General features: G+C 45.1%; 1 long non-coding RNA gene and 1 pseudogene across 1 annotated transcript in view; both read right to left on the bottom strand.

The window, feature by feature from the left end:
• LOC110310412 overlaps positions 1-27,566 on the bottom strand; it is a 72,111-nt gene that overhangs the window by 7,705 nt on the left and 36,840 nt on the right. The gene's annotated exons all lie outside the window — the stretch shown is intronic.
• On the bottom strand, positions 14,785-15,238 carry LOC110310404 (annotated as a pseudogene).

Genomic DNA, 27,566 nt, shown 5'->3' on the forward strand with positions numbered 1-27,566 from the left:
TCTCTCTCTCTCTCTCTCTCTCTCTCTCTCTCTCTCTCCCTGGACCATCTTTCCAGACTTTTTCCTACGAAAGAAAGAAACTTCTACTAGTTAAGTCACTTATTGAACATTTCCTCCTGATCACCTTCACAGATTATTGGAAGATAACCTTACTGCTAACACATCAGCATAAAGTATTCATAGTACTCCCAGTAAGCACAATGACTGTAACTTTGAGTGGCACTTGTGTCCCAGAGTCTGTTGTCAGAGTGTTGAATACACTTTCCCTAGAAACCCAGGGCAGCCCTCCAGATGAATACCGTACTTTCCACTCATTAGTGAGGAGCTACAGTGAGAGAGAGCAAGCACCTGTGTGCAAAGATCTGCGCATAAAAGCCAAGAGTTGGATTCAAATCAGTATCCCACAGACTGAAAGAGCTGATGGCAGGATTTAGGAAGAGAGGGAAGCTACAGGCCAGGCAAAGGAACAAGGTGAGCCAATAACCTCCTATCCTAAACTCTGGGATGGAGGATTCCAAAGGTTGCCAGGAAGAAGAATCTCTCAAAGGGAAGGAGGAAGTGTGTAGCTGCAGGCAGCTCAAAGCTTCAGCACTGCTGTCTTTCTCTCAGCGCAGGAACTACCAGAGCAAAGGAGCTATCAGTCACAGTGAATCTCCAGAAGCAGCTGGGGGGTGGGAGGGGCGGTGAGCCTAGAGACGCTGACAGTGAAGCCACAATAGAGGAAAGAAGGTCTGAACCAATCGAGGCAGATCCAGCTGCTCCCGAAAGCTTGGCTTTTCAGCACCCTGTTTCACAAAGCCACTGTGTACTGAGTTTCTGCCACTTGCAACAGGGTATTGGTTCATATATACATAAACAGACTTTGGAAATTTGTCAGTGGGTAAGAGTTGAGGAAAAACGTTTGTTACATTTGAAGTGATTTCTACAAAGTTTAAAGAAACTAATCTAGTGGGCTTCCATTGGCAGCTGTCCTGTCTTGTGCCAGTGTAGTATTCACAATCACTCAGATTTGCCAAGATATGAGGTGTCCCTGACATAGAGGCAGAGTGTGCCGCTTCACCTTGCCACTGTTCAAATGTTCTGGAGATCACTACAATGTCCTCGGGGCTCATCCTCTCCTGAAGGGCGCTCTCCCTGAGCAGCTGTAGCCACCATCCATCTGCTCCATAAACTGACTTGGGATAAGGACTGACTGTCGGTGGCTACGTCAGACACATCATATTTGATTAGTGGCTATCTCCTTATATAAAATGGGCTCCCGGGGGGTGCTTCTTTAATCTAAGTAGTGGGATTCTGGGTCCTTTGAAGATCAAACTCAAAATTGCATTGAACTTACTTAGCATATCCACTCTCTACAAAGTGGATAAAAACTGCTTTTTTTTTTTTTTTTTTTTTTGCTTGTTTTATGTCTGTGGAGCTGAGTGGAGCATAAGGGACTCATATTTGTTAGGCAGACCAAACTGACACTGGGTGTTTTTGTGAAGATGTGGGGGTGAGAAGGACCTCTTCCTCCAACAAGCTATCTTCACTGAACACCTGTCCTGTGCCTGCTCCAGGATCCAGGGGAAGAAGGCCTGTGTGTGGTGGTGCTGGCCCTGCCTCAAGAAGTCCCTGCTTCCACCCTGACCTTCACCAAAAGGTGCAGTGGGAAAGGATTGATACCAGAAGAAGGGGCCTGCTTCATACACTAAGACCTTGGGAATTAGAAATACCATAATTGGCTTTGGATTCAGCTCATATAGCTATAGTAGCTAGCAGACATGAAGTCCTGAGCTTTCCAGAACTATATAAAATGGTGTCACAAGCCTATAATCCCAGCCCTCAGGAGGAGGTGGCCAAAAAAATTAGAAGTTCAGAGTCATGTTCCACTATGTGGTAAGTTTGAAGCTGTCCGGGGCTACATGAGATCCTCATTTTAAAAGCATGGGAAGGGGGGTTGGGCTTGGTGTGGTGGCAAACATGTGTCATCCCAGATCTAGAGAAATGGAGATAGGCAGGTCCCTTGGGCTCACTGGCAAGCTTGCCCAGACTATCTGCAATCTCCTGATTCCAGTGAGAAGCCTACCTGAAAAGAAAGAGAGCAAGTAAGAGAGGGAGGGAGAGAAAGGAAAGGGAGAAGGAGAAGAAGAAGAGAAGAAGAAAGAGGGAAGGAAGGAAGGAACAAAAATGGAAGAGGAATAAAGAAAAGCAATACAGTAAAGAAACATCTTTTTATTCTAGCGGTTGTTCTTTCTTTCCTCTTCCTTCCCATAGTGTATGTTGGACACACCCACCCAAGGCTGCTCAACTCAGATTTGAATGATTCTGATGGAGGCCTGCAGTCCCCATGGCTGCCCAGTTCGTGTCCGTGCATCCCCAGCCATCAGCAAGTGCGTAGAGGACACTCTTTGTGACCCAAAAGTGCCAGCTTTTCCATGGGTGCTCTGCCTGAGTCTGACAAAAAACAAAATGGGAATTAGACACGTGTGGTGGTTTCAGCATGAGACAGTTACTCGGTTTAATGCCAAATACAAACAGAGAAGAAGGGAAGTATGTTTGCCAAAGGGAGCCCTCCCCACGGGCTCTGGCGTGGCCCCAGACTGGTTGACAAAGAGCCACAAAGATGGCAGGGTCAGAGCACAGCAACCGAATTCCTGTGTGGCTCACGAAGGGCAAGAGGTTTGGCCTCCACAAAACCAGCCTGGTGGCCGTGAAGGATCCTTTCATGCTGGAGTCTGTCCGTTGCCCTTCTTGCTTTTAAGTCCTCCAATTTTGCTCGGCATTAAAGACTTTGATCCTCAATGCCAGTCCTTCCCTTTAAACGCATCTTCCTTGTCTCAATACGCCATCTAACGCAGCAACTGCGGGTAACATTTCAGTGCCAGTTAGAATTCAGCTCCTCAGTCACACTTGCCACACTGCAAGGACCCCCAAGAGGGACAACACAAAATACAGACCTATCAGGTAAACCTGGTGTACTCCAGGAGCACTTTAACCTGGGCTTTCTTGTTAGGTACAGAGGAAATGCGTGAGTATTTAAGCCAGGCAGAACTCTAATCCCAGCCCCCCCATTTTAGCAAAGCCTGGACTGTGTGGACCTGTCATTGCACTGCCTCTTCCAAATGCCTCTTGTCACATGCATCTCTGTTCCTGGTTGGCGCCTTGGATCTGAGTTACTGCTGTTTCCCTTTCCTTCCAGCCAGGAAGTTCCTGGGGTACATTCAACGCAGCTCTATGTACGCATGCGCAGCACAGGGCTCTGCTAAAGGCAGGACTTCAGCGTTCGTGAAATCACCTTCTCTGTGGTGTGGGTGGCAATTCATGGTCTTCTTGCTGCTTCGGGGAAAGACTCGCAACTTGAACAACTAAAAGGCTGCTTTAAGGGTCATCTAGACCGTGTGTATTAGTGCATGCTTACTGAACAGTTAACCCCGGATCGGGCGCTGTGCTGTGTTTACCCGCACTGAGTCTTCAAGTAAACATGAGTTTCACTTGCTAGTTTGCAGATGAAGAAACTCATTCAGAGAGGCTGAGTGATAACGCTTTGGGTACACAATGAAAGTCACAGTTGGTCTGGCTCCAAGCGATTCCTGAGACAGACTGGGCACTATACTAGGTTGCTTCCAATGTGGGCACTTAATCAGGCTCTGCTACCACCCTCATTCTGAAGCTGCAAGTGTTGAACCATAAATACGAACAAGATGATGCAAAGATGTTTAAGATGTGTGGAATGTGATCTGGGGCTCAAACATAACTTCCCAAACCCATCTCTCTCCATCCTGGGAATTTGAACTCAGAACCTAACAGTTCCTGGACAGGTGCTGCCCTGCTAAGCTACTTCCCTGGCCTTCTAAATCAGTTTTTAAAGCCAAAAACACACAATCAGGCCTTCTTCTCTCAAAATATATGTGTGCATTTACTTAGGCTTAGCAGTTTCTCTTCAGATAATTCTAATAGAATACTTAGAAATAGAGCCTTGGAGATAGCTCAGATGGTAAAGTGCTTTCTGTGTAGGCATGAGACACTGAGTTTGATACCCAACTATCTTAGGATTTCCGTTGTTGTTATGAAACACCATGAATCTTGGGAAGGAAAGGATTTATTTGGCTTATACTTCCACAGCACTGTTCATCATTGAAGGAAGTCAGGAAAGGGATTCAAACAGGGCAGAATCCTAAAGCCAGGAGCTGATACAGAGGCCATGGGGGGGGTGCTGCTTACTGGCTTCTTCCCATAGCTTGCTCAACCTGCTTCCTCACAGAACCCAGGACCACCAGCCCAGGATTGAACCATCCACAATGAGCTGGGCCCTTCCCCATAGCTAACTAATTAAGGAAATGCCTTACAGCCAGATCTTATGGAGGCCTTTTCTCAATTAAGTTTCCCCCATGTCAGATGACTCTAGCTTGTGTGTCCAGTTGACATGAGACTATCCAGTACACCCATATCATGTGAAAGCTAGGTGCAGTATTTTGTACCGACAAACCCAGTACTGGAGAGATAGGGTCAGGTAGGACAGAGGCTTGCTGGCCAACCAAATGAGCAAGCTCCAGGTTAAATAAGACATTCTCTCAAAAACCAAGGTGGGGAATTGATTGAGGAATAACCCAGCACCAACATCTGGTCTCCACTTACACACTGACACATGCAACCACACACACACACACACAGAGAGAGAGAGAGAGACAGAGACAGAGACAGAGACAGAGACAGAGACAGAGAGACAGAGAGAAACAGAGACGCAGAGACACAGAGACAGAGACAGAGAGGCAGAGAGAGACAGAGACAGACAGAGACAGAGAGACAGAGACAAAGAGAGAGACAGAAACAGAGACAGAGAAATTCAAGGTCATCCTTGGCTACTTAGTGAGTTGGAAGCCATCCTGGGCTTTTTGAAACTCTGTCTCAAAATAAAACACACAAAGAATACTCAGAAATATGCATCTCAATTTAGCCATGAGCAAATTTATTATAATATATGTGAGAGGAAAAGGGAGGCAAAGAAAATCAAATATACAGCAGTTGGGGATCAATTAAATAAATAGCATTTCAACTGTAATCTGCAAAGTTCATTATTTAAAATGTTATAGCGTGGATATGCATTTAATGGTGTTTAAATATTCGTTGGGGGCAGGAGCAAATCACAAAGCAGTATGCTCCTAGTGACCCAATCTTGGTTAAGGCATGGTTAACGCATTGTCTAAACAGAAAAACATGTAAGTGGAGGGGCCAGGTGATATACTCCCCTCCTCTCTGATGGACAGTGCTCCTGTGGCTTTCTAGGATCATGTGTCTAAGTTTGCTGAGTGGCTTACTGAACACCTAAGCAGTCACTACTTCAAACTTTCCTCAGAAACCGTTTCTATTGCCACAACCTGCATCTGGTGGAAGAGAGGTGCCTCCCTAGAGGAATGAGAGGCCAGAGCTCCACACACTGATGCACACGGCCCTTTCCCATTCCTGGACCAACAATTGGCCTGAACTTTTATGGGCAAGGCTATTTATTTTCCAATCAGAGGCTTTGAGTAGGGACTTCTAGGGGTAAACTGGTAGCGTTGGGCAGCTTTGAAGCATCCCAAGAGGGAGGTTTTGTCGCCTGAAGATTTAGGAGGGCAGGCCCTCTGGACTGTTTTATTGGCTTCTTTTACATATGTATAGCTGGGAGCGGGGTGGGGCCACTGCTCGCTGGGGACAGGACCTCCCCAAAGCCAAGAGCCACAGAAACCAGGGGGAATGCTGGAAACTTCTCAAACATCAGCCCTTTGCCCCCAGCCTAAACCATATCCCCAACATCCATCCCTTCCTCTCTCCCAAGTAGAATTCAGAGGTGGGAAGCCTGGCCTCCAGTAGCAGATGCGGGCAGCAAACATTTAATTTCTATGATCCACAAATAAGTTTAAATTACTACGCTAGGTACAGTTGCTGTTTCGTGTTAGAGAGCATTGGAAGGCATAAACCCACCCAGTTACTGTTCCTACTAAATGCTTGCTCATTCAGTAATAACATCCTAACCTCCTTCCTCCCCTCCTCTCCTTCCTTCCCTCTTTCCTTCCTCTTCTGTCCAGGTTTTGCTTGCTAGCTTGTCTCCTTCCTCCCTTGGCTCCAGCTAGGAAAGAGATCTTAGCACCAACAGATACCGCTCTCTCTCCACCAGTTCCCTAGCTCTCTCGGACCCCAATTTTCTAACCCCGGCAGTTGTACAGACAAACCATCGCTGCCACCACCACCCCCAACCCACCCCCACCCCCACCCGCAGCAGCAGCAGCAGCAGCAGCAGCAGCAGCAGCAGCAGCAGCAGCAGCAGCAGCAGCAGCAGCTCTAAATGTAGTGAGTATTGTGACTCTGGCTTTACATTTGCCTTGACTCAGGCCCTGGTGCAGGGACAAATTGGACGCAGAGTATAAATGTTACCACTTTGGCTCCTCCTCAAGAGGCGCTAAGCACAGATGTTTGCAGGGGCAAGCAGGGCCCTGTAAGAATGGGGGCATTGTGTGCGGCCTCACACAAAGGCCCAGTGGCCCCACTCGGCTGCCAGCCTCCCGAGCATCCCCTCTTTACGCATTGATTTATTAGGCTAGGGATGAATGAAAACGTAATTAATATTACTGAAGCATTAGAGTCTATTTAATTTAAATGCCACTGAATATTTCACTTTCAGCTGGGAGTGACAATGTGCTCGGGCCCGGCTGGTGAAAGCCGGGGCCATCTGTTACCCCGGTGAGGGAAAGAGACAGAGGAGGCCTAGAGTGTGGGGGCTTTGTGGACATTCCAAAGGTCCTCGATCATCATTCAACTCAAGGGCAGCCAAACCGCATTCCTCCGCACGAGCCCTCCGCTGGAGGGGCCTCAGTGACCAGCGGGGAAGCTACGGAAAACCAGGAGCCCTGCGCTGCCCACTGGGAAGCAGGAAACTGTGGGGTAGAAAAGCCACAGGTGCAGGTTCCTGAGGAATTGCTGCCTTCGGGAAGACCGCAGTTAAGCAGGTGCTGTCCAACAAAGGAAGCAGCAAGCCCCGTGTGGCTCTTTCCATCAAAACCCAATACAACGAAAAAGTCAATCAGCCCTCAGCGATCGTTATGCTCTATAGCCACATGTGGCTAAAAATACTGCCTGGATAAGTGAGTAGATGGTCATTTCCACCGTCACAGAAAGTTCTGGACCGCATTGTTCTAGTACTACCATAGTTTCAGGGACAGTCGCCCCAGAAGAATCCTCCGGAAGAATCCTGATTGGATTGATGCTTAGGTTGTCTGAGCCTCCCGGGATCTTGTACTGATCAAGAGCAGTGCTGAGAAATCATGAGAGTTCAAAGCCAACTGCAGCCATTGCCCTTGAACCAATCAATTACTGTAAAGTCCAATCACCACTCAGTCTCTTTCATAAGTAAGAGAGTGATTATAACAAAACCAATTATGTTATTGAGAAGTTAATTACAAATGCATCCAAGAGCTATATAAGAGCTACTTTTGTGGCAGGGTCTAAAGGGAAGAATTAATTTGGACTAAAGGAGAGCTATTGCCTTAATGTGTCTAAGCAGAAGGAACATGTAGGTTTTGAATTCAAGAGAATAAATCTCCAGGTAGCCAGCTGGGCCTAGATCCTGACTTCCTAGGTTGGAGGAGGCTGGGGGATCCGAGTGAGAGCTTGGTGCAGCCACAGCAGGAAGAGCAGGAGGGGGGGATGTTCTGTCCTTAGTGGGATGATAATTAGCCCAGTGGGTTCTCTCATAATTGGGATCATTTGTTCTCCTGGCCTTTCCTCTGACAAACTGATTCCACGCCAGGGGAAAGCCGTGTGACTCACACCTTGCCATGCCAATTAGCTGATAAACATCAAACATAAACAAAGATGGCCTAATTAAAACTAGTCACTGAACCTCTGTGAGCATCTTGTCAAAACTGCACCAACTCTCTGCACCCAAGCTTTCGCAGATCTCCGGGGCTAAATGAGAGACTCTGGGAGGGTGCGCAGATGTCTAGAGGATCCAGAGGGACTAAGGGAGGCAGCAGAAGGCAAAGGAAGGCTTTAGCTCAGCCACTTGGGTTGTCTCTCCTCTCTACCTTCTCCGGCTACCCCTTCATGTTCACCAAGTATCTCCACATATACATGGGGCATGTCTACACTGCATTTCTGCATGGAGGAATATATTCCAAGATTTGGTTTTGTCTCCATGAATGGTTTCTGGTGGTATATCTTTTTTTATACTTTTGAATATATCTAATCCTGGAGTTCTCAGATCTACCAGTAGACTCCATGATTCAATATTCCTCCTGAAAGGAGATCAGGGGACTCACCCAATTCACCACCCAATATTGGGGTAAGACTCAAGTGAGCTTACCCCACCTAGGTACATACCCTTCACCCTATCCTTTGATTCTTTCTCCTTATCACTGGCCTACACTGAAGTCCTAGCTCCTGGAACTTACCTGGTAGCTCCTCAGACATGCTAGACTGCATCAGTAGGCAGCATTTTATTTCCCTCTATAGGAAATAACTTCAGCAGCTCATTGAAACTTCAACTCTTAAGCCCTGGCTCAAATCTCAATGGAGGGTTTTCCACCACCCCCATCTCTACCTCTTACAACCACAAACATAACCCCATAGACTATTCCTTCAGTGTATCTTGTATATCTGTTTAACCACTATGCAGTAATGCCTAAGCACCTGACTTCATAGATGACCATGTGGCAGGCATTCATACCTGATCCTCAAGAATTCAAACTATGGCAGAACAGAAGCCAGACTTGCAGGTTATTTTATGCCTTTGCAAGTTCATGGGTGCTTAGTCGAAAGCCTAACTTTTCCCCTTCCCTGCTCCCAGATTACAATCCCCATAGAGGGCAGGCACTTTTTCTGCATCCCATGGTTTTGTGAGGGAATATAAATACAATCAAATCAATGACTAAGTTCTAAGCGACTCTCCCCCTAACATCAGTGTTGGTTGTTTTCTTTTCCTCTGTCCACCTGAAGCACCATGGTCTTTCCAAACTTACTTCCCTTGGACACTCGAAGACTCAGACCCTGCCCATTTTTCCATGAACCAGGCACCCACTGAGGGCCATTCCCTTCTTTTCTGGTGTAAATTCTCTGTGTGATTTTCATCCCATAAAACAGGTATTATAAGGCACTAGCCAGGCGTAGCACATGCCTTTAATCCCAGCATTTGGCAGGCAGATAGATCTCTGTGAGTTCAAGGCCAGCCTGGTCAACACAATGAGTTCCACGTCAGCCAGGGCTACATACATACAAGTGAGACCTTGTCCAAAAAAGAAAAAAAAAAAGTTACCAGAACAAAACCAAAATCAAAACCCACAGGAAAGGGAAGCATGGATGTATCCAGCCTTCCCCAGTACTCTGTGCTCCTCTAGCCTTTCTGATAATTTTGGCTCCCAACTTTGCCACTTGCTTACCATGTTGCTACGCTCTCCGGTCGAGTCAATTGGACAGGCTGAAAGGCTTAAAAGTCACTCATGAGGCAAAAGGGCTTCAAGGAAGCTCTCCTCCCGGAGTCTAGCGTTCCCTACCCATACAGTAATTTTTCATTCCCACGTTCCATTCCCGAGTTAGTCTAGTGTATGGATCCACATGCTCTCTTTCAATATTTTCCTATCATAAGTGCCTTTTAAGATTGAATTGTCCACCAGTGTTCCAACAGTCCTAGTTCGTCCTTAGCAAGACCTTGGGCTTGGATTTCAGTACTGCCCCTGGTATTACACTAAAAGTTAGGTCACTGCCCTTCACAGGAATCTACCATCACCTAGGAAGAAAGAAGTTTCTGACCTTAGGGGAAACCAGAATAGATGCTTAGAATTATAGCTGAGTTACTCCTATTTACAGGAATTTACAATGGTTTAGGAAGCAGATCTGGCTGTGGTTTTAGAGTATTGCATTATTCATGAGATGGTTAGCTAGAACNGAACTCCCTAGTTAGAACCATGACTTGGGTGTGAAAGCCCTTGCCCTAGGAGTGAAAAGATCTCACACCTGGCTTCTAAAACTATAGCTGACCTTAGATAGGGCTGACTTTGTCTCAGTTATTTTACTGCCCAGTTCCTGCCAGTCTTTGCGTTTTCATTCCTCTGTTCTGTGTAAGAGTCATTAAGCATCCAGTTACCTCATTTGTACCTTGCGGGTATGTCACCCAACTTCTTTATTGTCTTCTGTATAAAATGTCTGAAGCTCGAATTGTAAAATTACATTCAGATTCTACACACGAGCTCTCCTGTGTGTGTCTGTTTGTCACTTGCTCATCCACGCTTTGCCCACCCGCTACGAGAGACCCCGTTCCACGCAGACACAGGGACCCAGAGGGTCTGCGGCACCATGTGAGCTTTTAACAATTATTCCTTCCTTCAATTCCTTCTGCCTGAAACTTTTAAGGGATCAAAGTGCCATATTTGGTCCTAGATCCAGTACAAATTTCCAGACCGTCAAAGCCTAGATTCTTTACCAGTCACGTGACAGTAGTAATTATGCACACTGTTTAATGTCTGTTCCTAGGATTAGCCAAGTTCACTCATGTCGAGTGTTTGTGTGTAGGGAAAGGACAACACCTGGTAGCAGTTCTTATTCATACTTTTGAGTGGTGACTTCTGTTGCCCGTAGGGTGACCTCATGCCGATTCATCACCAACTAGGCTGCTCCGCGAGTGGCTTGATGATGACTTTGAGCTGAGTCAGTCCAGATTGTAGTCTATTAGTTTTCCCCAAGCTGTTTTCCGGACAGAGCTGGTTTCGCTGAGTCTTCTTAAAGCCAACAAAAGGATTAGCATTGCTCCTAGGTCCTAGAGAACTCCCAGGTAAACAGAGTGGCAGTGGTTCACTCTCAGTGTCCTTTCGGTGTGCCACCTTGAATGCGGAAATGCTCACTCCCTGACAGGATGCTGGCCCTGGCCTCTAACCTGCTGCCTACCACACAGAGCCACTTCCGCCTTCAGGAGAGTGCCTGAGAAAGAGGCTTTGTTTCCTGCCTGGTTCTCCAGGGACTGAGAACCACAGGCTGCTGACCCAGGACATCACAGAATCCTCCGCACACCAGGAATTTGAGGTTGGTTTTGGCAATGGCCCTATTTCTAGAACAATCGTGGTGACAATGTTCGCTGTGGTGGAAGATCTGAGGCTGTGTAGACAGAAGCAGGCAGGCCCCAGTTACAGTCCTTAATGTATCATTTACCAGCTGGTCACTCGGAACATCCATGTCTCTACTGCACAGTGACAATTAGCATCCCTTCAAGCACTGGGGAAAGGTCTCTGAATGTTTGGAAAGGTCGGAGACAGCTACCTTCACCTAGAGTCCTCCCTGCCTGGTTCTGGCCTGACAATGGATAGTGGTCCCACGCAGGAAAGTAGGAACCCAGGAGGTGGTGCCAAAGAGACACTGGCTGAAAAGCAGTCCTTTTTCCTGTCCCTGGAAGGCTCTGTCCCTCTTTAGATGCACAGACCTCATTCACAAGGGATTCAAAAGGAGAATGGAGGTTTCTGCGCAGGTGCGGGAGGTAATGCCACGTGGTGGAATGGAAGACGCCAGGAAGAGGATTAGCTCGAATTCGCCCCCACTCCCACCACGAGCCTCATTGTTTTCCAGACTCGGGTCCCTATTCAAATGCAAACACCAGGAGGCGCCTTTGCATTGTGGCCCAGAGCACTGGGTAAGATTGACAAGCAGCTGTTGGTTAGTCAGAATAAGTTAAAAGGAGTGGATACAGGAGGAAGGGACATAGGGGACCCTGGCCAAATGGGCCAGTAGCTGCTAGTGCGTTGTATTCATTTTTGAACAGAGTTAGCTCTTCCCACAGGTGACAGTCTGCTCTCCAGCCTGGCTCTGGTGAAGGGTCAGGGATGTAACATCCTCTAAACCTGAGCCAGCTGTCTGATGGAATTGAACTCTGCCCCTGAGTGGCCTGTACCAAGCCTCAACCTCTCTGAAAAGAAAACGAGAATAGGAAGCCCTTGTTACATGAAGTTGTAAGGATGACTATTCATAAGCACTTAAGAATATGCTTGCCTTCAATGTGTTGTTTGTTTGTTTGCTTTTTCTAGAAGTGTGTTCAGTTACGCCCACCAAGGACGTGACTTCAAGTCTATTAAAAACCAGAGGATCTATTGCATAGTAGCACCTGGCTCTCTTTCCTGGAGTGGAGAAGGGCCTGCACAAAAACTCATTAAGTCCAAATAAAGTCTAGCTTAATCAATACTATTACCAGTGTCAATTTGTTAGGGGTTTTGATAGGATCATCACTATGAAGTCCTTAAACTTTCTCTCAGTCCTTCTACATTAGTCCCCTGAGTAGTGAGGTCAGAGGTGTGTGCACAATCACACCAGGTTGATTGGTTTTAATAATATTCTGTGGAAAGGCTCCAGAGCAGGAGATAGTAGGACACAGGTGCTTATGGGAAAGTGGTGGTGTGAAGCTTAATGGGTAACACTATTTTATTTAAATATTTTTTATATAATACATTATTGTTTAAATGGTATTGTGTCACATGGACTAACAATGCTTCTCCTAGGAGCCATAGATTCCTTGACAAATAACCCAGAGCCATGAGAAGCATCCCTCTGTGTTGCTGGTCAGAGGACTTCAGGAGACCCCAAAACAAATATAGGCTATTGCCATCATACTTGGTTTTCTCTCAGAACTTGAAGGTAAGACCCTCTTCCTGAAAACAACACACATGGGACTTGAAGAAATAGAAGTGGAATTGACCTGGAACCCACCTCCCTAAGGGCAAATCCTTCCTGAAGGCTAGACCTCCTCCCAGAAGGGTAGTCCTCCTTCCTGAAGGCTAGACCTCCCCTCTGAAGGCTAGTCCTTATCCCTGAAGGCAAGTACTCCTCCCTAAGGTTAGTCCTCCTCCCTGAAGGCTAATCATCCTCCCTAAAGGCTAGTCCTCTTCCCTGAAGACTAATCCTCCCTCTCCTTGAAGGCTAGTCCTCCTCCCTAAAGGCTAGTCCTCCTCCTCCCTGAGGGCTAGTCCTCCCTCTCTCTGAAGGCTAGTCCTCCTCCTCCTAAAGGCTAATTCTCCCTCTCACTGAAGTTTAGTCCTCCCTCTCCCTGAGGGCTAATCCTCACAGTATTAGAAGGTGCTAACAGTAGTCAGGAATCCAGACAAGCTGTTAAGCCTATGAAGCACAGCAGTGACCAGTCCAGGAGTACACTCTGGTTCATTAGTGGCGATTCTCAGGGGTAACCAACAGCTATTTAAGGTCCATTCAGTACAAGGGAACTCATGCTTAATACTTCAAAGTAGTCAACTACTCATGTCTGGAAAGGACACAGATCCTAGAGGATCTATGATTCACTACTGCACTACTACTGACATTTTTCTAAGCCAATATAGCATCAAACTGTATTCTAAACACTTATCTGTATATCCACAGGTAAATGCAATTCTTTCCCTTCATCAAGGAAGCCTCATTGGCAGCAGGCAGAGACTACTTCAGAGATCCCCAACCAGTAAAAATGCAGCAAATGTGTGACCGTGAGGTGTACAGTCCCAGCTGATACATCTACAACACAACCCCTACACACAAGTTTCAGGGAACACCATGAAAGAAGAGGCAGAAAGATCTTAAGAGCGAGAGGACCAGGAAGCTGACTGTAAGACAGTGTCTTCTAGACATAACATGAGTGCTGTACCCATGAAGTCTCAACAGTATGGTTGCCTAAAGGAGACCTACATAGTGACCCTATAGTCAGCATGCCAATCGGAAATTAAGCAAAGCCCCACTAGTAGATATAGAGCTACAGGCAGTCTATGGCTGTGGAGAGAGGGAAAATAAATTTTCTTCAGTGACAAGCCTCCTGATATATTATCCAAGCCCCAGTGGCTATCTCTAAACACATACACACACAAGGAACTCAGTAGGTAGTGGTATACATACATACAGGGATATATAGATATGCAAACATATACATGTATATGTATATGTATATATACACACACACATACAGCAATAAAACGGGCTTGAAAAGGGAGAAGAGATGGAATGTGGAGGAATGGAAATATTGTAAATACTGGGTGCTCATGTATGAAATTTATTTTAAAAATTAAAAAAACAGATCCAATGATTGTGAAAGATGTCAACATTAAAGGATAATTAAAAGCTAACATATATGGAATCATTATGGTTTGAGGTAATATATGATGTGCAACTTAAGTTAGTTCAAATATTAATATTCATTAGTGTCATTTATTATAACTCAAAATAAAGAAAAGGGCCCAAAATGACAAACAATTAGGAATTTTACAGTTATTGATGATATTCCAATTCAAAAGGGTAGGCAGTAATTTTGCATAATAATACTTATGGGCATTCATCAATTAGAATACTCTTGGTTTTAACAGAAAACTGTGATGCAACCATTTAAGTTAAACAATCAGTAATTTATTATAAAAAAGAAGAAAGGCAATCCTCACGACACCTGAAGCTACTGTGGCACTCACTGCTTGATGTGTTAGAATAGCGGTTCGAGTCTAAACGTAGCACACCAGACCAAAGCAGTTCCACGTGTAAGAGGTTTATTGGGAGAGAGAGGGGAAAGGTGGTGGCAGAAAGAGAAGGGGGGAAGGAAGAGAAAGATCAGGAAGGTTTGTCTTTATATATGAGTGATGATGTAACACAGGTAAAGGTGGGAGGTGAGCTAAGTGGATTCTGGGAATATGGTGGCTTGTTGCCTTGGCAACAGGTCTGCGGGTCCCGCCTATGTGATGTCATGGGTTTCAGAGATCCTGATAACAACACTGCTACCTCATGCAGGAAAGACAACGCATGGTAAAGGAAGAGTGGCCATTCCAAACTACTGCCTTTTTTTTTTTGAAGGCAGTTGTGCAACTTTATTTGACATGAGCAGGTTAGTTCTCATCCACATTGACTGTCTGTAGATTTTTGAATGTGGTAACAGGCACGTAAGTCACCAGCGTGTAGAGCTTGTTTGGTGAATCCTCATCCTCATTACGTTTTCTGGACAAACGCACTCGGATGCGATATGGAACGTTCCTTATTCCCTTGGCTCAGACGACCTTATTGAGCCTGGTGTCAATGCGCACAGCTGGTGTCCCCATTTCCTTCATGGCAAACTTCCGAATTTCTTTGAGTGCCCGAGGAGCACGCTTCTTGAAGCCCACACCATGGATGCGCTTGTGAATGTTGATGGTGTATTCTCGGGTCACCACCTCGTTGATGGCAGAACGGCCCTTCTTCTTCTCGCCACCCTTCTTTGCGGGAGCCATTCTGCCTGGCCCAAGTAGGAAAGGAAGGGAGCGAGGGGTTGTGGGAAGTAAAGTCGCATAGCCGTACCCCAAACTACTGCCTTCTTAATTACTATTAGTAAACCCATTTCCTTGGGCTGGAGCAATGGCTCAGCAATCAGAGCACTAGCTTCACCTTCCAGAGAACCTGGCTTTGATCCCCAGAACCCACATGACAGCACCCAACTGTATATGATTCCAGTTCTGGGGCTCCTGGGCCTCTTCAGGCCTCTTTGGGCACCAGGTGTGCACCTGGTACACAGACTTTCATGCATGCAAAGTACCCATATACATAAAATAGTACTTAAAACATTGTTTAAAAGAAATACATTTCTCTAAATCCATCCAATTCTTGTGTCACTTTGGCCAGAATTCTCTTGCATTTTCCCTCCTTAGTCTGTTGCTAGCTAAAAGAAGAGACTATCCACAGCTAAGGCAAATTCTGTTTTGCCCAAGAGGCTGATGGTAGAGCCCACCTCTGGGAACAAGTTTCTACTGAAAGGAATGTGGACCAGCGACTTAAGACAGAGCCCTTGGCCGACAGGATGGAGTGTCCCTGTGACCCCAGCACTCAGACGGTGGAGGCAAAAGGATCAGGAGTTCAAGGCCAGTCTCAATGGCATAGTAAGACCAGGCTGGGCTACATGAGATCCTGTGTTAATAAATAAATTAATTAATAACCAAGCAAACACACAAACCAAGCATCCATCAGGCTAATAGCTACTGGATATGAAACCAACAATCTCTGTTGGCTGTAGTATATTATTGAGTGGTTAAAAAAATGTATTTAATTTTAAGAGTTCAATAGTTGACCCAGCTTCTGTAAGAGTAGTGGCATGTTTACTTGTGCAGACGCATAGAGAAACGCCTGAAAGGCTTTTCTTCAAAGGTTAGCAATGGTCACCGCTGCTGACACATTTCCACATTGTTTGTATTATGCTAAATTCTTTATGTTTGGTTGTTTTGGGTTATTTGCTAGGTGCATTTTGTTCTTACCTAGGTCATAATTATTTTCTGAAGATTTCTGTTTTATTTTAAACAGGAAAGATCTTTGTATGGAAAACTGTGGGAGCTGTTTTAGAGACGCCTGTGTAATAAAAAACCTGGTGAGTTTTTAACTTTTATGTTTAATTTCTCAGTCTTCTGTTTGTTTGCATGCTGGGTGTAAAGCATCTGCTGAAATACTTGACGAGCATTGAGTTGGTGGGGCTGTGTCGCTTCTACTTAAACCTGGATGGTTGTTTCAAACAATAGAGAGTGTCAGGAGCAGTGCTGTGACTGAGGCTAGGTCACAAGAGGTCACATAACTCCCATCTTGCTCCCTGGAACAGGTGTTTAGAAGCTCTGAAGTCCGAATGTAAGAAGTCTCCCTGCCTGAGACCATGTTGGGAAGAAACCCAAAGCCATGTGGAATAAACATACATGAACTACTTTAATAATCAACAGCCTAGCCCTTTAGCAGTCTTGGGGGGGAAAAAAAAACTTGAGTTCCCAACCCTTACCATTAGCTCTAGGCACTCATGTCTTCCTAGTTGAGGTCCCAAATAATTACAGAACAAAACAGGACAAAAACAAATCAGTCACCACTGCCCCACACAGCACATGGGCATAACATGCCTGCTGCTGTTTTGTGCCCTCAATCTGTGATCACTTGAGGACTACATCCGTAGCTGGAATGTTTTGTCCATGAGGTTGTTTTCAATGCCATGGACCTGTTCTCACGGGGACAGCCATGCAATACAAGGGTCATCCTTGAGTATGTCAGAAGAGCTCAAGGCCAGAAGATGGGGCAGTAGGAAAGCATTGGAAGCGAGACACACACACACACACACACGTGCATGTGCACACACCAGACAAAATGAGGGTCAGAGACATGTCAAAAGTCATAACCCAGACAGTATTAGGACAAGAAGTGAAAGGTTTTATGTCTATTGTCATAGTTAAGCAGGAAAGGGAGGCATCTTGAAGCCAGGCAGTGGTGGAGCACACCTTTAATCCCAGCACTCAGGAGCAGAGACAGGCAGATCTCTTCATTCGAGGCAGACTGATCTACAGAGCAAGTTCCAAGAAAGCTAGGGCTACACACAGAGGAACCCGGTCTAGAAAAACAAAACAAACAAACAAACAAACAAACAAAAAACACCTTGAAAAATGGCTAGGGATAGCACCAAGGGTAGGGACACCAGGCTCACGGAACTCAGAATTAGAATAATTTCTATCCATCAGCCTGTGACATCAGGCAAGTGGCTCAAATTTCCTCCAGACTAAAACCCTCTTGGTCTTTTGTTCCTGTGCTCTCTGGAGCTGCTACTGCCTGTTGTCTTCCTGCATCACTCAAGTCTTAGGCCACGTGTGGCCAGACAGTGCCAAACGCCATGTGCAGTTTCTACTAATATACACTGCTTTTGCATCATCAGACAGTAAAACAGACAATGAAATCCACTAACATGGATATATGATGAATGATTACAGTATTTAAAAACCCATAGAACATTCGCCGCCAGCATGGAACGTACTGTACCCTATGGACATTGACGCAGAATAGTTTCTCAACATTGGTTCATCAGTTAGAGCACAGGACAAGCCGGAGCAAGATGGAGTAAGCAGAGGTGCAGAAGACCTGAGGTTAGGGGATTCAAAAAACATAGAATTGATCTTTAAAAGTCTATTAATATGAACATAAAGATTCTAACTATGGTAAAAAAGAAATAAGTCAAAGCAGGACTGGGGAGATATTTTAGTGAATAAAGTGCTTAATATGCAAGCCTGAGGACCTGAGTTCAAATCCCCAGTACCTGCTTTAAAAAAAATTCAGTACAGTAAGAAGTACATGCCTATGTCCCCACCAGGGGAAGAGATGCGTTGGTTCCAGGGAGCCCGAACTGGTGAGCCTGACTCATCAAAACAGCAGGACCCAGGATCCAGGCCTTGTCTCAGAAAGTGAGATGGCGACTGGTAAAGAAAGACACATTACTTTGACCGCTGGTGTCTGCATGACATAAACACACACACAAATACGACAGAGTTGGTGGGAGAGAGAGTAAGTCAAACCACTGTTAAGTTAGGAACCATTTGTAATGGTATTTATTCTTAATAACTTGCACAGCCTGCCTCCTTCCACCAGAATGGAAGCCCTTTGAGAAAGGATTCTTTTCTTTGTCACTTTTGTATTCATAACACCAAGACAGATTCCTGTCATTCACTGATATCAGAGGACGGCCTACCTCAAGAACCTTCACCTGACAGTCTCCTGTCTCTTGCCCGCTCATCACTGGAACTGTGTGAGGGCCGATTTAACACTAATCCCACAATGCAATTGTGATACTTTCATATATGATCCTCCTCTAGAGGACATTGTAAGTTCCTGAATCTGTTACATTTCTCTGACCTGTGCTCTGTTCCATAATTTACACCCCCAACACACACACACACACACACACACACACACACACACACACTCGCTCACTCACTCACAGTTCAGAGCACAGGATCATTACACACATAAAAATGCTCCTAGAATTTCTGCTATTAATCCTGTGGGTTGGTTTTCATTGTGCATGAGTGTGTGTGTGTGTGCGTGTGTGTGTGTCTGTGTGTGTATGTGTGTTACTTGAGACCCAACCCAGGGCCTCACATATGCTAATCACATGCTCTACCAATGGGGTACCCACCCGGTTCAGCTGAGCATTTTATCTCCATCCCCATCATACTCCCTTGAGCTGAAAGTGTATTCCTAATTGTTCCCGTAGCTGGTGTCATAATGACTTCTGGTTGTGACTTGCCTGTGATAGGAGCTTCAGTCTCAGAGGCTGTGAAGGGACATCCATGAGGTTCACTTGTGAAACGTATGCCCAAAGTAAACACAGACATGTCTCTAATCATCCAGCATCTTTATCACTGGCAATTATGCCAACTCCTCAGTCAACACTGGGAACTAAAAAATGAGCATGTAGAGTAAAGTGTTTAAGTTGTGCCCTCTGGTCCCTTAAAATATTTATTTTTCAATCATGACTCCAAATAATTTAATGCTGTCTTGTTGTCCAATTAGTGGGTGCGTGTGGAGTTTCCAGGCCATCTAGAGTGACGCTTCATAATGTCCCAGCTATCTGCCTCTCACTGAGTGTCCAATCAGATATCTCCAAGTATTCCCAAGTCCAGCACTGGTGGAAGGGGGCTCCACTCGGAGAATACTGTTCTCAGTGCATAGCCTAAGGACTGACTGCCTGTGCTGGAGTGACCTGGAGCACTCCTCAAATGCTAGTCTCTAGCTTGTTCCAGGCTCAAAAAATTGGCATCTCTGAGAGAAGAGCCAAGGGTGTATATGTGTGTCTGTGTGGAAGCACATGTGTGAATATAGGCATGTGAACACATGTGTGGAGGCCAGAGGACACTACCAACTGTTTCTCTCCATTACTCTCTACCTTAGTTTTTGAGGCAAGGTCTCTCACTAAACCTGGATCTCTCCAATTTTGCTAGAGTGGCTAGCCAGCAAACCCCAGGTATCTCCACCTATCTCTGCCCCCACCCTCAGAGATCAGATAACAGATGCATGCCTAACTATTATGTGGGTGCTGAGACCTGAGCTCTTGTCCTCATGCTTGGGAAGCAAGCACTTTCCTAACTGAGCCATTTCTATAGCCCTACATCTGCATTCTAACAAACCCCAGGTCACTGTCCTTCATACTGAATGTCACTTTCATGCCCTATGCTTGACCTGTGTCTTACCTCTGCAGCTACTCCAGAATAAACATGAGGAGAATCATAGACAAATAAAAGCATAGCTCTTCCTACAGAGAAGTCTTTGAATTCGGTCTTCTATGGTTAGTTGATGTGCCATCTAGAGAATTTATAGTGAGAACTGTGTTGGTTAGAAGGTTTTTTAGGGTGACTTTATAAAAATCAAAGTTACTGGCTTAAAAAGGTTGATCATTTCTTTCTCATAACTGGCAGAGATAATGTGATGTTGTGAATACACTCATCTTATCACTTTTCCATATTCAGTACACAGCATCTATATTGTAGATGTTTGCCTAAGGTGTTTGCCCAGATCCAATGCCCATATCTGTGTCCCGATGATGAAGAGAGAAAAGGAAGGAGAGAACACGGCCCTCCTTTCCCTTTGATGACCATTAACTTGCATATACCACTTCCACTCTAATTTGATTGGCTTCTGGCTGCAAGGGCTGCTGGGAAATCTCTTGCCTACAGTCTTCTTCTCTCTGTCTCTCTCTGTGTCTTTGTGTGTGTGTGTGTGTGTATGTGTGCGCGCGCGTGCGTTCATGTGTGTATTCACATGTGCACATGTGTGTGTGTGGTGTTCACATTGAGCACACTCTCTCTGAATCTCATGGCCAGCTTGACTCCCCTGCACAGCTCTCTCCCTGTATGTGGATAGTCTCAGACTTGGGGCTGAGGTCATCCTTCCAATCAGGGCTCCTCCACAAGCAGTGGCATATCTAAAATATTCACAGGGCTTTTCAAATTTCAAGTGCTCAGACCTATTGGATCTCTTCGTGTAAGGATCAATGTATAAAGCTGTGCCTATTTTTAAAAGTTGTATAGATGATTCTTGTGTGTTTCTTGGATTAAGAACCCTGTGATGGGGGTCTAGAGAGACGGTTCAGTGGCTAGGAGCCTAGATGCCCTTCCAAAAGAGCTGGGTTTAATTCTCAGCACCTACAGGGTGACTCACAACTGTTTGTAACTCCAGTTCCAGAGGATTGGCCTTTCCCTTCTAGCTTCTGATATATGCATGAGATATACAGGCATACAGGCAGATAAAACACCCATAAACATTAAACAAACAAATAAAAATGAATGAATGAATGAATGAATAAATAAATAAATAAATAAATAAATAAATAAATAAGCGAGCTCTGTTGAAGGCTCTGTGTCTTGAACTTAGAAAGTTTCAAGCAGCCCAATGCTCAGCCACCTGTTCTCCTGTGACATCAGTATATGTCTTGGCCCCGAGTCTTCTGAAGAGAGATGATAGGATTGTTAACTATGGCAGGGATACAAATCAAGATTAAATTTGCAGCCCTTAACCCCAGCTCTAGGGATGCAGAGGCAAGGGGAGCTCTGTGAATTTCAAGACCAGATTGATCAACATAACAAATTTTAGGCCAGCTAGAACTTGGTCTTTAAAAAAAAAAGTTTTCAAATTTGCAACTTTCCAGCATGTCTTTTGTATGTTAGGTTTTCATTAAGACTAGATAATTTTTCTTCAGGTAAGCAGTTTACTCCTTACTAAAGCTATGCTTACTAAGCTGAAGTCGTAACCAAACAACTATTCAGGGTCTGCTAGTTAGTTTAAATGTCAGCTGGACACAATATAGAACCTCATGGAAGGGAGTCTTAATGAGGACTTACGTAGGTCAGGTTGGCCTACTGCCTGTCTATGTGACCAGCTGTTAGTTGATGTAGAGGCAGGCCTATCCTACTATGGGCAGCACCATTCCGTAGGCAGGGCGTTCTGGACTGCATCAAAGAGAAGGGAGCTAACCAGCAATTCAGGATGTGGTCATTCTCTCACCGCTCTTGATTATGGGTGTGATGAGAGGAATGCTTAATTTCCTGCCTTGATGTCCCTGAAATGACAAGACTAGCTTGGAGTTGTAAGCTAGCTAGCTAAGCTAAGCCTCCCACCCCACCCCCAACCCCCCATGTTGCTTTCTTTCCAGAGTATTTGTCACTGCAACCGAAAGAGACCTGGAGCCTGGAACATTGTTGATAGTGCTTAGAATGGTCTCAGGCATCCACTGACCACTGTTACTCAAGGGCTCCCCACTATCCTTTAGCCCATCTGTCCTGAGGACCTAAGCATTGATGGTAGGTTAGACAAAGAAATAAATGATTAGAGTCAGAGAATAGGGTGATTACATATATCTTACCTGCAATATCCAGTGATGATGATCTATCTACTTGGCAGTGAAAATGGAAAGGGAACCAGCAACAAAATGAAACACACACACATGCACACGTACTGGCACATGCATGCATGTGCACACACACACATACACACACACACACACACACACACACACACACACACAGCCTCCATCACTTCAGGCCTTGCTCAGCTTCCCTCACCCTGCAGTGCACTCCTCAGATCCAATCGCATCTCCAATTCACACCCTTCTACTTGGCTGGGTCTCTGGGAATGTATATTGATGTGCCACCAGCCCGGCCATTCAATACAATTCTGTCAGTTCACTGGGCGTTTAGTCACCACAAGGCCAGGCATCAGGCTCAGCTATTTTCTTTGAAATTAACCAGATATTTTTCTGCTGGAGATATTGAGTCAACATGGTGTGTGTAGGCACAGCGTGACCTTACACTGTAATGAAAGCTGCCCCTGTGCTCTGTCTGGCAACTTTGCCTCTGCTTTCTTTCCATTCCCCTGTGACCCTACTATTCAGCATCCACTCTTCAAACTCAATCTCTGTTACTGTCACTGAGGGTTCTTCTATTCCTGTTTTGGAACCTACGGCTTTGGAGGCTGCCCTTGGTGAGACATCCATCCATCCACCTCCTTATCCATTTACGGAACATTTATCACATTCAGAGCATTTAAAACTCAAGACTTATTAAGATCTCAACCTGTGTCAGGGTGCAGTAGAGTTGGCCCTTCACATCTGCAGAGTCTATAGATACAGATTCAACTAGCCAATGGCTGAGACTATTTGAGAAAAACTGTATCTTTACTGAATATGTACAAGTATGAGCAATACAAGCCATATAGTCTAATAACTGTTTATTTCACATTAGGTACACTAAGTATGACTAATATTAGTGGAGCTGGGGCAGTACTCAGTGGTAGATTGCTTACCTAGAATGTGCAAGGCTCTGGGTTCAATCCCCAGCATCACAAGAAAGTGGGTCAGGGAGAGGAAGAGGATACATATATAAGTCACATCAGTACCAAGCCATTTTATATGAGGGATGTGAGCTACCTTGAATTTTGTTCTTCATCAATTCTCTGTGATACAAATAACTGAATTAATTAAGGGAGGTGGTTGTTGCAGACAACAGAACCAACTGTAAAAGACTAGATCTGTTAGAGGATATTAGGTAACGTTTCCAACAGTGCAGGGATGGTACACTATGCCATCAGAAAAAGAGGTTGAACCGTCACAGCGCAATATCATTCTAGAAGCATGCCCATCCCTGCACCCTCTGGCAACCTGAGTGCCAGAAGCTGAATTCCAGGTGAGCTGCAGCCATCCCATAGCAATGAAAATCTCTCTCCTGCTTTGTTTCTCTCGCGTGCCTCTGAGTGTCTGGCAAATAAAGCATTTGATGAGTGATTGTATGTGCACACTGCAAGCATCTCTGTGAATGTGGTTCTGTCCTTTTCTCCTCTATGGTAGGAACAGGATAGTGGGGAATGGTTGTGAGACTGGAGAGATGAGGTCAGATCTGCAGATACTCTTCAGGTGACTAAGAGAGAAACCTGGAAGTGTAAATAGGCGTTCACCCAAAAGACAATGAAAGAAGTTACTGGGAGAGGGGAAGGGGGGGGGAGAGAAGGGGAAGGGAGGGGAGGACTGGAGACAAGGTGCAGGATGTGAAGGAGCAGGTGTGTGGGTGGAGGTCAGGAGGCAGGCAGCATGGTCACAGCACAGGGAAATATCCTGATGGTGTAGATGCGAGGGAAGATAGGTGGAGACAGACCAGCCACAAAAGTAACCTCTGATCACACTGGGCAGGCTCTCCTAGGCTCTTAGAAGCTTGATCACACCCTGACTGAGGTAGGGTCAGATGGAATAGAACTACAGACTGTGATCGGGGCTGTCCTAAATACCAATCTTTAGTCCTTGCCTTGTAGAATAGCCTTTACATTAGCTTATTCAAACTGCTGTGACCAAAATACATAAAGTGGTGCACGGGCTGGTTTTGTGTGTCAACTTGACACAAGCTGGAGTTATCACAGAGAAAGGAGCTTCCAGTGAGGAAATACCTCCATGAGATCCATCTGTAAGGCATTTTCTCAATTAGTGATAAAGAGGGGGAGGGTCCCTTGTGGGTGGTGCCATTCCTGGGATGGTAGTCTTGGGTTCTATAAGAAAGCAAGCTGAGCAAGCCAGGAGAAACAAGACAATAAGAAACATCTCTCCACGGCCTCTTCATCAGCTCCTGCTTTCTGGCCTGCTTGAGTTCCAGTCCTGACTTCCTTTGGTGATAAACAGCAATGTGGAAGAGTAAGCTAAATAAACCCTTTCCTCTCCATCTTGCTTCTTGGTCATGGTGTTTGTGCAGGAATAGAAACCCTGACTAAGACAGGTGGCTAGCTTATGACCCAGGAAGGTCTGCTTCTCACAGCTCTCAAAGGCAGAGCGTCCAAGCTCAAGAAGATTCGCCGTCTGCTTCAGGACTTATTTCTCATAGACGACTCCACATTTTGTCGTTAGGTAAGGCAGCTCTCTGGGGTCTCTTTCGTAAGAGTGCTAATATCATCCATTAGGATACCACCTCCTGATCTATTCACCTCTCCAAAGCCTCACATTTAAATATCTTCAAAGCAAAGTATGGATTAGCTTTCAACTTATGAAGTGGGGGTTGGGGGGAGAGGAGAAGACTAAAACATTCAGACAAGATGCTGGTGAGGATGTAGAGAAAGATGAACACTCCTCCATTGCTGGTGGGATTGTAAGCTGGTACAACCATTCTGGAAAGCAGTCTGGCAGTTCCTCAGAAAATTGGACATAGTACTACCTGAGGACCCAGCTATACCACTCCTGGACATATACCCAGAAGATGCTCCAACATATAACAAGGACACATGCTCCACTATGTTCAGAGCAGCCTTATTTATAATAGCCAGAAGCTGGAAAGAACCCAGATGCCCTTCAATAGAGGAATGGATACAGAAAATGTGATACATTTACACAATAAAGTACTACTGGGTCATTAAAAACGATGAATTCATGAAATTCTTAGGCAAATGGATGGAACTAAAAGAACACACATGCTATGCACTCACTGATAAGTGGATATTAGCCCAGAAGCTTGGAATACTCAAGATACAATTCACAGACCACATGAAGCTCAAGAAGAAGGAAGAACAAATTGTAGATACTTCAGTCCTTCTTAGAAGGGGGAACACCCTCATAGAAGTAGGGGGCGGGGGATGGGATAGGGAGTTTCTGGGAGGGGGGAAACCAGGAAAGCGGATAACATTTGAAGTGTAAATAAAGAAAATATCCAACAAAAATGTAAAAAAAAAAAAAAAAAAAAAAAAGACTATGCCAGGGCCTAGCAAACACAGAAGTGGATGCTCACAGTCAGCTATTGGATGGATCACAGGGCCCCCAATGGAGGAGCTAGAGAAAGCACCCAAGGAGCCGGGGGGTGGGGGGATTTGCAACCCTATAGGTGGAACAACAATATGAACTAACCAGTACCCCCCCCGGAGCTCGTGTCTCTAGCTGCATATGTATCAGAAGATGGCCTAGTCGGCCATCAGTAGAAAGAGAGGCCCATTGGTCGTGCAAATTTTATATGCCTCAGTACAGGGAAATGCCAGGGCCAAGAAGTGGGAGTGGGTGGATGGGGGAGTGGGTGGGGGAGCGTGTGGGGGACTTTTGGAATAGCATTGGAAATGTAAATGAAATAAATACCTAATTTAAAAAATAATTTAAAAAAGAAAAAATATGTAAAAAAAAATCATTCAGGCAATGGCATGTCCTAATTATACTATCCCCACTGGACTGTAAACAAAATAACTTTCAACAGTGTTGGTGGGTCCAGGAAGTATTTCCTTTTTCATATTAGAATATTTTATTTTTTCAGTATTCTAAAATATAAAATATAATCAAGAGGACTTTTCTGAAGCCAATTATAGTGGTGCACACTTTTAATTCCAACATTCAGAGGACAGAGACAGCTAATCTCTGTGAGTTCAAGGCCAGCCTGCTCTCTATGAGTTCTAGGGCATGCAAGCTACATAGCTAAAGCCTTCTTTCAAAAGAAAGAAGAAAGACAGAAAAACAAGAAGGAAAGAAGGATAGAAGGAAGGAGGGGAGGAAGGAAGCGAGAGATAAATGACCCCTGAAGATAGATACCTGATGTTGACCTGTGGCCTCCAAATATATCTGTGCACATACACGTCACACACAGACAACACACACACACACACACACAGACAACGAAAAAAATAGAAATCAAGAAATAAAGGGAGGGACAAGGAAAGAAGAAAAATTATGTACCAGCCAACCACCAAACTAAGGTTGGTGCCTGTCCTCTGTCCCATCAATATCTTCTTCCTTGAACTGGCTTCCTGTGATACAGTGAGGACATTTATGACCTTATTCCTTGTCTCTGTCTACTAAATCACATCCTGTTACCTAGGCAGGCATCTGAGCAGGTGATAGATTTCTTTGTGATGTAATCGTTCAACTGTCCCCTGAAAAGGTATTTCTTCAAGAAAGTTGGACACAAAACACACACAGGCAAAGATGGAATCAAGGAGCACACTGAACGAGTGCCATATTTGTCTAATAACATGCATGAAAGTTCCTAGAATCAGTATAACATTCCAATGAGAGAGTTGGCATAAGGTGGGCAGGACATATCACAGTGAACCTGCATAAGCCAGGGGACAACTTCCTGGAGTTCATTCTCTCCTTCTGCCTTTACCTGAGCTCCTGGAATCGAACTGGGGTCATCAGACTTGTGTTTGGCAAATTCCTTTACTTGCTAAGTCCTCTTTCCAGCCCTATGAGTGACACTTTCTATAGTAAGTATATCTCAGGAGTGAGAAAATGACTGAATATGGGAGATGGGTAAAAGCGTGTGTGTGTGTGTGTGTGTGTGTGTGTGTGCGTGTGCGCACGTGTAAACAGACATTCTTTGCCACTAAGCTACTCCCTATCCCTGTTGTTACTAAGCATCACCTAGAATTATGCTATGAGAAATAGTTGTTGTGATGTCAGTAATCTCATCACAGAATCTACACTACAGTAGGGCCAGATGGATGGCTCCAGGACTAAAGTGCTTGCTGCTCTTGCATAAAGCCTTGAATTTGGATCCCAGAACTTGTTTCAAAAAGTCGCGCAAAATGACTCATAATTTTAATGCCAGCTCTGGGGAGGCAGAGACAGGCAGGTCCCTGGGGTTTGATTTGCTAGCTAGCCTAGCTTAATCAATAAGCCCCAGGAAAATAAAAGACCTTGCCTCAAAACAAAGTAAACATCTCCTAACAACACTCAGCATGCACACATATACAGATATACATTCATCTACAGTAGTATATGTATACATACACATGCATGCACTCACTCAAACACCCCCACATATATACATTCACACAGACACACATGCACACACACACACACA

Source organism: Mus caroli, chromosome 2 (assembly GCF_900094665.2).
Source record: "Mus caroli chromosome 2, CAROLI_EIJ_v1.1, whole genome shotgun sequence".
NCBI classification, from domain to species: Eukaryota; Metazoa; Chordata; class Mammalia; order Rodentia; family Muridae; genus Mus; species Mus caroli.